Genomic DNA, 15301 nt, shown 5'->3' with positions numbered 1-15301 from the left:
ATTTATCTATTTTTATTTTGTAAAATAAATGATAAGAAAATATAGAAATTAGTTAAATACATACTCTCATGCACTTATATTTAAAGGACGACAGAGACTAATTACCTTCATTAAAGACTAAAGCATATGTAGTTAGTCAAGACACACTCACAAAGCTGCCCCATAACCTTTATTTGATTTGATTATTGTTCATTGAAAGAGAAAAAAATTAATATTATTATCACTATTTTTTATTTGTATTCTTAATTTGACATGTATCCATATTAACTTATTTTATGCACTCCCTACCATTCTTAAATACTAAAAATAGCACAATCTTTTTTTTTTTTTGGCAAATGTTCACACACACACATTTAGACTTAGTTTTAGTCTCATTCTAATAGGTTAAATTTAAAAAGTACTTGATCAAGTTTTTAACCTTTTTGTTTATGTTTTTTTAATTTATCACTCTCAAAATATGTACAAATGTTTAGGGACTTCTTGGAAGTTTATAGCTTCACTAGTATAATATTGGAAAATCTACTAATACTAATATATATCAATATGCAATACTTTGAACACAACTGACATATAGTATAATGATTAAATATGGTAATTTGTAATGGGATATATAGTAATTTGAAAATGGAAAAAGTGAATGATTTTGAAAAGAAGGTTTATAGATGGATATGGTAAGTGGTGAAAGAAGAAAGAAAAGGTTGCTTTCTGGGCTTCTTCCAATTCCACCATCTTTTTCTTTTCTATTCCTTTTTGATTTTTTATAAGAAAGATTCCATGTCCGACACCTGTCAATTTCTATTTTCTTTTGTTTATTAATAATACATTATTTAGATTTCATGTTCACAAACATCTTCGCAAAAGAAAAATAAAAATAGTTTCAACATTTTCCTCTCTTATTCTCAAACATAATTTGTTGCCTCAATGAATTTTAGGGAGAACTTTCAAAAAGAAAATAAAAAAAAAAAAAGGTCCTTGCACTTTCAAACCCTTTTAGTTATCTTTTTTCTACCATTCTATTTTTGTTTCCTTATTTACTTTTTACTGTTGTTTTCATAAACTAAATCACGTCTTTTGAATACTAAAATAATATAAATACTTTTTCAAATGTTTTGATTTTACTTTTAGAAATTGACTAAAAATTTAGATCATTTACTTATCTTTCAATTATTGTAAAATTGGAGCCACCATATCTAATTAAACTACTGCAACAAATGATTGTTTTAAATATAACAAAATTGATAAAAATAAATATTTTTACCAATTTTACTATTTACAATAATTTTCTATTTGATTATAACATTAAGCTTGCCTAAGCAAGTATAAAAGAAAGAACAAAAAAAAAAGGAGAAAAATATTTAGATGTATTTGAGATTGTAAGTATTTTAGGTAGCTCATCCAAAAATACTTTGTTACATGATAAACTAATCTTTAAAAAATATATAAAATTTCATTTATACATCTTTTTGTGTTTTTGGAATAACGATAGACAATTTAAAAAAAAAAAACAGTTTATAACACTTATTTTTTGCATGTTGATAATAAATATTATAAGTAATTAGATATATCGAACTACTATAAAAAAACTATCCTTTTAAATTTGTTACTTTTATAATTTAGAAATTGTAGTAATATAAACTCTATTATTATTATTATTATTATTATTATTTTTGCTATTTTTGTAAATACGATGTACTTTTAAGCGACAACGAAATTAGTTTCGGACTAAATTAAAAATGACAAAAATAAAGAGACAAAAGATGTGCCTACATTGCATTAAATAAGCGAAAGAGAGGTTATGCAGAAAAACAAGGCCACAACCACAACTTTTTCCTCCAATTTTCATCACATTCCTCCATCTTTTGATTTCATCGTCCTCCAAAAATGGCATGAATTGACTTCTTCTCTTTTCCTAAGTTTTGATCGATGCTTCTCCCCACAATCGCAAACCAATAAATCATACAAGCCACTGATAACATACCACAATGACTTAAACGTGCTAATACTACTTTTAAGTTAGAAGATGTTTATATGCTTATATGTTACTTTTTAAGAAACGAGCATGATAACTTGTAGATATATTGGTCATTATTGTTCTTTGTTCAAGATAATTAAGGAAAAGTAGTGGGTAGATGTATCAATTAGACTTGTAAGTATTCTTGGTGTTTACATGGTGTTGAATTTTGGAAATTATGACTTCGGGGTGTTTTTCATCGCAGGAATTGAGAAATGGTGAAGCAATTGGGATAAAGGCAATTACTTGTTCATTTTTAATTCATGAATATTTATCATGAAAGGTTCCAATAGTGTGACTAATACAGGTGTCTAGGCTAGGATTATAAGATAAAGGATGCATCGCCTACCTAGCGTTGTTTCATGCATGAATAAGTTTAGTACAAGTTTTACTCACTCTTGTCCAAGTGTAACCAAAGCGAAGAATTTCCTAGGTAAGCTAGGGTCGAACACAAGGAATTTTTATCAAAATTTAGTTATAACACTTACTTTTCAACCAGGAAGTATAAATTCTAATAGTATTAGTATAAAACCACACTAATCTAGTTATTTACATAGACGATTCTATAGAGGGAATGAAAGGGGAAGACTGCATAATGCAAACTAACTTGCTTAAGAGGGGTGGAGAAAATTCTTAGTATTCTAGGCGATCTAAGCTATATGACATGTCCGGCCTTGATGCAATGTAGATCACTTGACTATCTTATATTTAAGGCAAGCAACCTTTTGGGGTATAAACACCACATTTGTTCTTCTTTCAAGATACAAATTGTAAAAATAAACCAAGCAATATACACTAGGCTTCTTTACTTATAAGTATCATATTTAACTCTCTATTTAAGGCGAGCAGCCTCTCAGTGCCTAAACATCACACTTATTTTCCTTTCGGGACACAAATGATTGGAGTCAAAACACCAAAATGGGAGTTTGTAAACTTCCTTCTACACATGTTTAGCTATGTCCTTGCTACTTACTCTCTAGAGCAATTTGACGACTAATGCTGGTCAAGCAATTGAGTTCAGCTCAACTAAACACGATGAGACTTAGAACCAAAGGATCCTTTATCAAGTAGATCATATGAACCTAAACTACTTAAAACACATCAACAAGACGAAAAGTAAAGAAATGGAAGAGAGATAGTGGATAAAGATGCATTGCATTTATAATGTATGCCTCTCGACCATAAATAAGTAGAAAAATAATTGAAAAATTAAAAGAAAACAATAAAAATTGATCAAAACACATTAGTTTACGTGGAAATTAAACTCTTAATTTTGAGAAAAACATCACGGATAATAAAAGAAATCCACTATCACAAAGAATAATTTTTTCTCTCGATTCCAATTACAAAAACTTTCTCTCAAAACTTTTGGTCACTCATACCTTTCTCTAACACTCCAATTAGAGAATACAAAATAATTAAACTTAATTAAAGTGTTTCTAACCAAAGACGTATGTTTCTCTTATAGTCCATGATTTTTCTAAATTAAACCTTTTCTACATAGGAAAAATAACTCATGACTTTCCTAAACTCTTTCAACGTAGGAGAAGCTCACGACTTTCCTAAACTTTTTCAATGCAAGACAAGTTCATGACCTTTATAAACACTTTTTTATGATGGACAGCTGCACTTTTAATAGTTTGTCTAAAAACCCAACAATTTCTACCTTGATAAGATATTTGAAGAATTCATAGCTTCTATAACATCCATTATCTTCATATCGACAATCGAAATTCTAACTCAGAGAACTATAACTCACTTCACATAAAGAGTAGTAGACCACTTGGAATACCACATCCCAAGAATTTTCTTTTTTTTTTGTCACATGTCAATAAATCCTATTAATATTTATGGTGTAACTTCCACCTATTTGACTCACTTGAAAATCCTTTAACCATCAATATAACTTTTACAACACACGTTACATAATTTTTAGGTCAATAGTCATGAGCAAACTTGTAGAACCACGAGGACAAATTTTGCCTTCTTTAGAGGAAGGAATTGTCTCCCCAAAAGAAACCATCAACATTTGATTAAGAGCCCTTGGATCATTGGATGAAGATGCTCTATTTTTCATGTGCTTAGATTGTTTGCATTCCCAACAACCTATCTTATCTGCTCAAAGTCTGTCTTCTTTCAACCTCTACTTGAATCACTCTTGGATTGCACAAGAACACCATCACCACTTAACTTACACCTGTGTAATCCAGATTGTATCAGGACGTCCTTGATTTGTTCTTGCCTTAAGTAAGTTCATCCTTCCATCAAATTTATCCACATCAAACTTTACTAAACTCATAAAACTTAACATATATAGTTCTCTTCCTAGGAAAAGAACAAATAGTGAGCAATTCACACTATTCACAAGTATCACACAACATGTTTCGATAATTCTTTTCTATTGTGGAAGATTAGACGATGCTATAACCACATATCATACTTAGAAATTCAAGAAACTATACGAAACAGATTCTTTAATACCACTTGTTCGAAAAAATCTCTCATTATTACGGTAGAAGTCAAGCAGAAAAATTAAGAGAAAACAATAAAAACTAAAACACACAAATTTACATGGAAAATTACAAATTTTGCGAAAAAACACGTATAAGAAAGTAACTCACTATGTGAAAAATTGCTTCAATCAAAAGAACCCCAATTACAAAAACATTCTCTAGCTTTTGGTCACTCTCCAACTAGAGAATACAAAAGAAATTTAATTACAAGTTGCACACTAAATATTAAAGTGTTTATAACTTAGACAATCGAAAGATGAACGACATAGGCTCCTTTTATAGTCCATGATCAATTTCCTAAATCTTCTTAACGTACGAAAAACTAATGACTTTCCTAAACCCTTTCAATATAGAATAAGTTCGTTATTTTTCTAAACCTTTTTCAACAATGTAGGACAAGTTCAAGACTTTCCTAGATAAACAACTACACTACTAATAGTTGGCCAAAAAATCTAACAATTTCAACGTCAATTTCGATTTCTTTATTGCTTTTTTATTTCTCCATTTGTTTACAAATTATATTTATAAACTTTCAATTGAATTAAATCGAACTTAACTAAGGTAGGTGTAGAAAATTTTACTTTTCTATTCAATAATTTTTGTTGATGGACCTATCTATGAAATAATGTACAAGAAAATGTAGGAAATCACTAATATAATGAAAGTGAAGCTTAACAAAAAGTAAATACAATTAATGCACGAAGTGGACCATTAATTATTAGAGCAAATTTACAAATTTTAATGAAAAGAAAATGCCCACTCTATGTAATTGATTAGAATTGCAACATACATATAAAGTTTAAAAGTGGAAAGATAAAATTTTAAAAAAAAATTAGAAGGAAAATTGATAGGGTTTGCAAAGCTTAATTAGGGTTAAAACGGGTATTTCGATCCTAAACCCAATAATTATAATTGAAGAGTGACGATGTGAAGGTTGATAAAAACAAGCACGTGGATCAGCACCGACCTCGTGGTCTTCAATAGGGGAAGTCGGTGACACGTCGGCAGCACACGTCTTTCCAAACTATCCACGTGTATCCAATCATATTTTATTGCTATTTATAAAACGCGTGGGATTGCCGACTACCTCGCCGACTTTTCTGTCTATTTGCTTATTACATTTTAATCTATTATTTAGGAACATTAATAATAAAGTTTACTATTAACTTTTGATAGGCTGACATTTACCCATTTTCTATTATTATTTATCAAAATAACCTTAATAAAAATAAAGGCCGACGAGAAGAATAGCAAATCCATAGTTTATTTTGTTTAAATAATTTAATTTAATCTTAATTGATGAGTAGCAAAATCGAAAAATCTAAACGTTGGTTTCTTAAATGCCTCCGATCTAGTGAAAAACTAGTCCTAAATACAATTATTCCATGAACCACAAATACTCAGTAATTGACTCAAACTCCTAGAAAATAATAATTATATCTATCTCCTTTCTTTTTCTATCAACACAACCAAATCAATTAATTCTCCATTAACACAAGCAAATCAATTAAAACCTATCAAAATAGTAATTTTTCCTCCTGAAGTTCACCTCCATCGAAACTCCAAATTCAAAACATAATTTAGGTAGTCATTTCATATTTTCTTCAACTTGTGCGTGAAAGAAGGAAATTATTCACATCTTTCAAACCCTTCAAGCATTCAGCAAAAAGAAGTTCGTCGAAAAGAATTCTTCAAACCCGAAACAATTTCAGCTTCTAGCTTCGTCTTCTTCAAACTCTTCATACATTTGGTGCATGGCAGGGAAGTATATAGGTTTTTCTTCTTGTGGAGGAGCTTCTTCATCTAAACGATTTCAGCTTCGTTCTTACGCAGAAAAAAGGTTTGTTTTCCTCGTTCTTCTTTCGTTCACTTGAGTTTATGATGTTGAGTGAAATTGATGTTTGATAACAACTCAAACAAATAACATGAGTAATAGATACTTCAAAATATTATTAAAAAATACATATTTTTTAATTATTTTTTAAAGAGATATAAATAATAAACGTATTAAAATAATAAATTTTAAGATATATAATATGCATACAAATTTTTTTATTTGTTTTCTAAAAATAGATATAAATACGATAAAAATATACATTCTAAAATAAAAAAAATAATCAACATATTCTCTATACCAAATATGCACTTAATTTTGAGAATCTAATCTAAAATAGATTTTATATATTTATTTAACAATATAATTTCAAACTGATTTTAAAAATTGGGGCATTCCAGTCTGTTATATGTTCATTGAGTCTCTTTCTTCTCGTTGATATCTACACTTTGATATAAACGTGTACTTTCATATAATGTAAAATTTGTTACAAAATTAAAATACAATGTAAAATATGCACACAAACATTGTTATCTAATATTATGTTAAATATATAGGAATAATAGTGATCTAATTAAATTAAAAATAGTTTCAGTCACGGTAAGATTTTACAAATTAACTTCAAATATATGAAAATCAATGCAAAATTGATGAAATGTAATAAGTATCTATCAAAAATTATTAAATTATGAGGTTTATATATGAAAAACAATGTAAGACAGAAGAAAATGACTTGATATATATACTTGACTGACTGTAAATAGAGGTATATATTAATCTACTTAAACCGAAATCAGTTTCTGACATAGTAGAATTTATCAAAATAACTTCCAATATATGAAAAACAATGCAAAATGGATGAAAATATAATGATTACATATTATGAATTAGTCAAGTAGATAGTATATATGAAAAACAATACAAAAGGAAAGGAAATAACGTGACATATATACTTCATTCACTGTAAATTTTCTTCATCAAAAAAGTTCATCGTCATACTATAATTCATAATTTCATAAACATAATTAATAATATGAAATAAACATGCACTCACCGAAAAATTTAAAGGAAATAAACGAAATAAAAAAGAATTAATGGAGAGAGAGGTCAGACGAAGAAAGGGATCCAAAAGTGAGAGAGATCAGACCAGCAAAATAACTTTTTAACAAAATTACAAGGAATTTTTTTATTATAATATTACCATGATAAAATTAATTATATATAATATTGAAATATGATATCTAATAAATACAATCTTAAAATTAAATGAAAATAAATAACTTAAATAACTAATAGACTAAATATGTAATATTTAATAAAAATAATAAATGTGTAATAAACAAGGGCAATAATGGATATATATTTTCGAAAAGATTGAATATTTAATATTAACATGGAGGACATATTGGTCATTAAAAATTTTGAAATCTTATTAACGAAAATAAATGAGATTTTAAGACATTGGCGTAAAATCATACGTGTTTTCTCTATTTTTTCTCTTCCATAATAAGCTTCCAATTCTCCATATAATTGGAAGCTTATTAATTACTAAGTCCAATGATAAATTAGACACAATTCTTTTTACGTGCAATCTATTAGGTTAATTTAATATGACAATGAACCGAAATTAGTTTCATGATCCCTAAGTCATAATTGGTCTCTAGTAAGATATTAAGATTGCATATGTTAAATTAAGTCGGTGATCTAGCATATAACCTAATATAATTATTGTTTTAATTCTTTTATCACGGGATATCTATAATTTAATATAAGGCGGGAAGAAAGTAACCTTATCTAATTAATTACTTTCTCGATCAATAAGAATACTGAAATAATAAATGACATTGATATCCATATTAATTCCTTTATAGCACGGTCATGCATTTCTACACTCATGCTTAATCGAGGGACTCGGAGATATCTCTCCATAACAAAAGAGATAAATTAAAAAATCAATAAGGCGCCATCAACTATCAGATCAACAAATCCCTAAAAATATGGAATAATATAATCTTGCGGTAATATAATTCTTTTAAAAAATAATCCATAAAGAGTTATAAAAACTAAATAAAACTTATTGTCAAAAGATATAATATACATAATTTTTAAGGATCACATAATTCACACGAGGATAATTTAAATATTCAACAATCCAATAAGTTTAAATACATATATAACAAAAAAAAAATAAAGATAATCATGAATAATTGTTCTCATATTTGACAAATAATATTAACATTTATATAATTATTATTTTTTAAATATAGAACAAAAGATGAAAATATGTACACCGTATAAAACAATTTTGAAAAAGGAAAAAGTCCATAGAGTAAAATAACAAAAATATCCTTCGGTCACGCATGCATGTAAAAACAATTAAAAACAGTTTTGTATCCAGTCTAAACGATCTTATACCCAGTGTAAACGATATTATACCCTTAGACCCAATCAAATCAAGATCTTGTACTCGGTACTCTAAAAGATCTTGTACTAATTTAAACGATCTATTAGTGATAGTGTTATCTAGGATGATATTGATACCGTTTAGATCTTGTTCTAAGAAGAAGAAAAAAAAGATGAGAGATGAAGAAGAATGAAGAAATCGCAAACTCAAAAAAGTGAGAATATGAAGAAGAAGTAATAATAGGAAGAAGAGAATAATAAATTGCAAAGGAGAAAGAAAAAGAGGTGAAGTGAACAGAATGATCCCACAATATTAAAAAAACAACAAAAAAAAACTAGAATTTATGAAAAAACAATGATGATTTCGTGGACTTTAATTTTTGTTATATGAATCGTAAATATTTTTTAGTTTTGTTATATGTAAATTGATCTTACATAATTTAAATATATATAAAAGAAAAAATATTACTGCAATAAATATTTGTAAAGAAGAATGCAATAATCCAATTAAGAAAACAAATATCCCATAATTCAATTTTCTTATTCAAATATCTAGAAAACAAATAAATTAGAAAAACATTTTGTTAGAAGTAACGAGCTTAGGTGATGATGAAAGCATACGTAGTTAAGATTTACTTTGTTCTAATTTTTTATTCTTTTAATTAGACTCGTGTTGTCTATAAAATTTTCTCTTTTTGTACATCTACGATTATCAAATTAAAAAACAATAAGAACTATATGTATTGTGATTTTTTTCTTGTGTACTAGGATTTTTACTGTATATCTTGTGTTCTAATTTATTTTCTTTCATTTGTCAATAGGGTATAGAGTAAGGTAATTGACTAAATCCTAGATAACACAACTTTCCATGGAAATCAAATAGAAGAATTTGTGATCCCCACAAAGGTAATGAAAAGTATTTTATAGACAAAACTAAATGGAAAAATGAAGAAAGAAAATGGTTGAGGCATCTAATCTTGATCACCATGTTCCCTCGTCCTTCCCTCGCCAAAAAGGTCCCCTAAAAGCAAGTTTATAATTTATATGCACAAAAGATAATATGAGAATAATGTTCTTCAGCTTTTATATGAAACATAAAAAGGTTCATACTCTAATATTTTCAATTATTATAAACTACAAGTTGTACAATATTCTTTATTTTATTACTACGATATTTACTATGTTTTACTTAAACTAAAATAGCAAGTATACACTCCAAATTAGCTCTTATAACTGTACTAAAGTAATATGCACTCCAAACACATATTATCATAAACGAGACTATATTAACTTTAAACACTAGCTCAAACCATTTCACAAAATTATTGTTTGATATACAGTTATCCCCTGCAACAAAGGTTGTGTAGACTATATATGGGTGGCCAATTATTAGACTTAAATAATTGATAGAGGGGGAGAAGGTGATAAGATCTAAGATTTCTTTTTTCTCTTACAAAGAAAGAAGAAAAAAGGGGTTAGTTGTTAGAATTTGAAAGGAATAAAAAAAAATTAGAATCTTTTCGAGGAGAAAAAGTTGGGTGAGAGAGACAGAAAAAATGGGTGATTGTACATTATTATTATTGTTATTTTAATTATAAAGAAAAATTAAATATAAATTTATAGACGATAAATTTGTTTGTTATATTTTCTAAATATTTTTTTGTTGGGTTTGATGTTTATAATATTTTTTTAATTATATATCTATATTAAATATTTAACTCGTATAATAGTTTTGGGTACGAAATGAAATATTATTTTTCATAAAACTTTAAAATTGATTTGGCAAAACCAATTATAGAATTGTAATCAATAACTTAAAGGGCGTGTTTGGCTCATCAACATGAGTTTAGTTGAGTTGGTATTTGTCTGGTCCACCAACTTTGAATGTTGGTGAAGTTGACAACTCAATTCTCTCTTTTTCCAATGTTTTCTATACTCCATTCATTAGTCATTGTTGACAAGTATCGTTTTCATACTTCGGAAACCATCTTGATCATCACTTTCATGCATCCACTCTGGGGTGACCAACTTCAGACTCAGGTGAAAACTTTGATGACCAACTCTAATGGCCAATTATGGAATATGATGGTCACTCCGATGACAACTTCAACACGACCATTTCCAGTTACCAAATTTTCGCCATAGCAATCACTCTCTTATCACAACTCTGGTGTGACTAATTTTAGCGACCAATTTCAAACTATGACAATCATTTTGATGACAACTTTGACTACTAATATTGGGCTTTGATAATCACTTCAATGACAAATTCGATGGCCAATACTGGGCTTTGACAATCACTCCAACGACAACTCAGACAATCACTTTGATCACACCTTCAGCAGCCGCCTTTGAGTAGCAAACTTTGACAATCAATTACTGGCACACTGACATTAACCATCTTCGATGGCCAACTTTGATAACGAATTTCGGTCTTCGATAACAAACTCTATGCAACCAACTTCGATGCGACCAACTTCGATGACCAATTTTTGTTTCTATTTTTTGTGCATGCTCATTCAACTCATACATTTTATGACTCTTAAAGTATATGTTGTAAGGTACCTACCTATACACTAGGGTTAAAACTATTTAAGTGTGTGTTTGTCGATGGCCGTCGGAGTAGTTTGTCGGATGGATTGTCTCCGCTGCCCAATGCCCATCTTGGCTATATATTCCATCTTCATTTTATTTAGACAGGAAGACGGAAAAAGGAAAAAGAAGAAAGGAGGTAGACAGAGAAAGAAGGAAGATGGAAGAAGAACATGAAATCAATAGTTTTCTAAAATTAAAGTAGAAAGGGTTCTTGAAATTGAAAGAAGAAAATGTTATGAAAGTGTAATTCATGTATGTAGGGTATTATTGGTGTTTCCAAATTCTTATTTTTTTGGACTTGCCATTTTTTTTAAAAAAAAAAACAGATTTCGCTATTTTTCAAAATGAAAATTTTAAAATTGTAGTTGACGGAAGATAAATCCAAAAGAAGCTCATATACTACCCTACTCAACCTTTGTCCAACTTGAGCTCGAGCCCAAACAAGTTCTAATGGTACTCTAACTGAAGAAGAAATAAGGAATTCCCACTTTAAAAAGAATGGAGAGAAAAAGGTCAAAAGGAAAACTTTAAAAATAAGTGGTAAAAGGATTTCTTTTCTACTTTATAAGTCTCTTGCTAGCTTATTCATTCAAAACCTTTTTCTTCGTTTAGTAGATTCTTTCTTTCCAAAATTACAAATTTACAGTTGTTTTCATGTTAAGGTTGAATATGTTTTCGCTTGACCAAATTAATTGGCATCAATAAAACTCTCATTTCTAAAAATTAAGTGAGTAAAAAAGTATTTTGAAAACTTAAAAGTTGAAACATATATATTTTTTAAAACTCGAAAAACTAAAAATATACATTTTAAAAACTCAAAAACTAAGTGCATGTACATATTTTCAAAACCTAAAGACTAAAAAGATAAATTTTTCGTAATTTCATATATGCTAATTTTTCTTTGTATGTACTCCACAAATGAGTATAGCACAACTCAGATAGTGTTTGGGTGTACAATAACAAAAAGAAAAAAGAAACATAGAACTTAGTGTTGGGAAAGATATGCTTTTGCTTTAGGAGGTATATTGGTTTGGAAAGAAGAAGAAAAAACCCCTTTTTGTTGGAGTAGTAAGGAACAAGTTTCTCCCAAAAATTAGAAGATAAAGAAAAGTAAAAGGTAAGGAGGTAATAAAAGTGTTCTTTTGCATACACATTGTATTGTAAGTAAGTATGTATGTATATATATATATATATAGTGTCTGTCTCTAATGCATGTGGTAAAGTTGGCTTCCTTTCTGTTTTCTTTAGAATGATGATGGAGAAGATGACTGTTGTCCCTTTCTGTTTTCCACCACCTTTAGTTTCTCCAACCAATGAATATTGTTTGGATAATGCTTCATTTTCATATAGTTTCTTTAATAAATTGCTTTCCACTACACATGCAATAGCATTAATACCCTTCATTGCCCTCTTTGACTCTAACTCCATCTATTCCTAATTTCTACCTTTATCTCTCTCTCTTTTAAATACTATTCAATTTTCTTATTTATGAAAAGATGAATATAACAAAACTTATTCATGTATTTACCAATTTCTTCCTTTCATCTTTCAACATTTTCTTCCTTCTTCTTCAATTATCATTTTCTCTTTTTTCTTCCTAGTACAATATCTTTATGACATAATTGGTATTTCTCTTTTTTCTTCCTAGTACAATATCTTTATGACATAATTGGTACAGGATCTAAACGATCGTGTACCATTATCTAAATGATAAGTTGTCTATCTCAACTAGACAGAGATAGACTACTATCACCAATAGATTGTTTAGATTTGGTACAAAATTGTTTAAACTGGGTACATGATCGATTAGATTTGGTACAAAATCATTTAGACTTGGTACAAGATCGTTTAGACTAGGTATAAGGGTACAAGATTGTATAGATTTAGGTACAAGGGTACAAGATCGTTTGAACTTGTTACGAGATCATTTAGACTTGCTACGAGATCGTTTAGAGTGGGTACAAGATCGTTTAGACTTAGGTACAAGGGTACAAGATCATTTAGACCTAGTACAAGGATACAAGATCGTTTAGACTTGCAAAGAAATCGTTTAAACTGGGTACAAAATCATTTTTCACACATGTGTGACCGATTAATCATAGGGTATTTTTGTTATTTCATGTTGTGGGCTTGTGAGCTTTTTCCTTTTTAAAAATTGTTCTACACGGTTTAAAGATTTTCGCTTTGTTCTATTTATATAAAAAAAAACAATTATTAGGGTTGTGAATATTGAATTGTTAAAATTTTATTATTTTCATTTTCTAATAACTCTACCCATATGTTTTTAATCATTCAAAAATATTTTTGACGATATAAGGAAAGTACTTGAAAATATAAAATTATATTTTAACGATAATAGTTATGCGTGTAGCGTTATTTTATGAACCTGACCTAAGTTATCTTAACCATTTCAAAATTACCATTCACGAACATGGACACCACTCTCATAATATCATTGAAAATGCTAAGATTAACAATTACAAACTCAATCAACATATTTAGAAATCAAATAGTTTGAAGTGATTGGATATGATTGATATGTCTCCACACATCAATTATTTGTAACTCATGCAACTAAAGCCGAAAGAGATAGGTTTTGTGTTTAGAAATGCTCACCCACAAGGCCCTTTCCAAAATAATGTAGCCCCAATCATACGAGGCCCATTTTGTACTCTCACCCTTAATTGGCCCAACAATAGTGTTAGTTTAGTCTGTTTGATTGAAATTCTAAATTTGATTTTTATATTCTTTAATTAGACAAGTGTGTGGATGGTAAAATATTAAATATCAAACTAAAACAATACCAAATCTCCAAAATATTAATATTTATAGTAAAATTCTCGACTACAAATTGTTTTTTTTAATCGATTATACCTTTCATAAAGGACAATTCGTTTATATACATCATAAGTGAATACACTCTCAGTTTTGAAAACTCTTAACTAAATATGGTATTTTCGAACTGATTAAGATTGCAAAAACATACCTAAATATACGTCGGTAGTTTATACTAGATTTTCACATTCTTAACATTTAAATCAATTAATTAACATATTTATTTCTACAATTTATAATATATATATATATATATATATATATATATATATATATATATATATTAATAATGATTTGAATTTATATTTTTTCATACCCCTACAATAATGGCTAACATAATTTCAATAGTTTTGGTTTCATTATATTTATTAATAATTTATTATTATATAATACATGTGTTTCTTATTTTTAATAACAATTAGAAGTTAGATTTTCACTAAAATCTATCCATTTCAATTACTTTTTAAACTACCATTCTCTAAAATAATAATGACAAACATAAATTTAACAATTTTGGATTATTTATATTTCTTAATATTTATAAAAATTTAATTTAAACCCTAAAAGATACATATTGTTATAACAATTTTAATTTAAAATTTTACCATTTTCTAAAATCGTGTTGATTAGATTTTTCACTTATTTTATCAAAAACTTTATCATCCCCTAAAATCGGATTATTCGTTGATATCCTTAAAATAATAGTAAATATAAATTCAATATTTTTGAATTATTTACATTTTAAAATATTTATAAAAAAATTTGAATTTAAATACCTTCAAAATTAGTATTGTTAATAACAGTTTGTATTTAAAATTTTATCTTTCCTAAAATCGTGCTAATTAGTTGATTTTTATTTTAAAAAATTATTTTATTGTGTCAATTGTATTGAATGATTATTTTGAGACTGTTTCTATATTATGTTTATTTTTATGAGTATTTTCTTTTTTGTGTTATGGATTTTGTCAAAGGCTTTCTTTACCGTCATCCCTTAGCATTATTTCTGATGGCTTTGCAATGCATAAGGACTGTGTTGGATGGTAGGTGGATTGACTCCTCCCGATATATTGATTACTGTGTGGTTGATGTATATATTCCATTTTCATCTTC

Source organism: Cucumis sativus, chromosome 1 (assembly GCF_000004075.3).
Source record: "Cucumis sativus cultivar 9930 chromosome 1, Cucumber_9930_V3, whole genome shotgun sequence".
Classification (NCBI taxonomy): domain Eukaryota; kingdom Viridiplantae; phylum Streptophyta; class Magnoliopsida; order Cucurbitales; family Cucurbitaceae; genus Cucumis; species Cucumis sativus.
The sequence above is the reverse complement of the archived record's forward strand: the minus strand, read 5'-3'. Positions refer to the sequence as shown.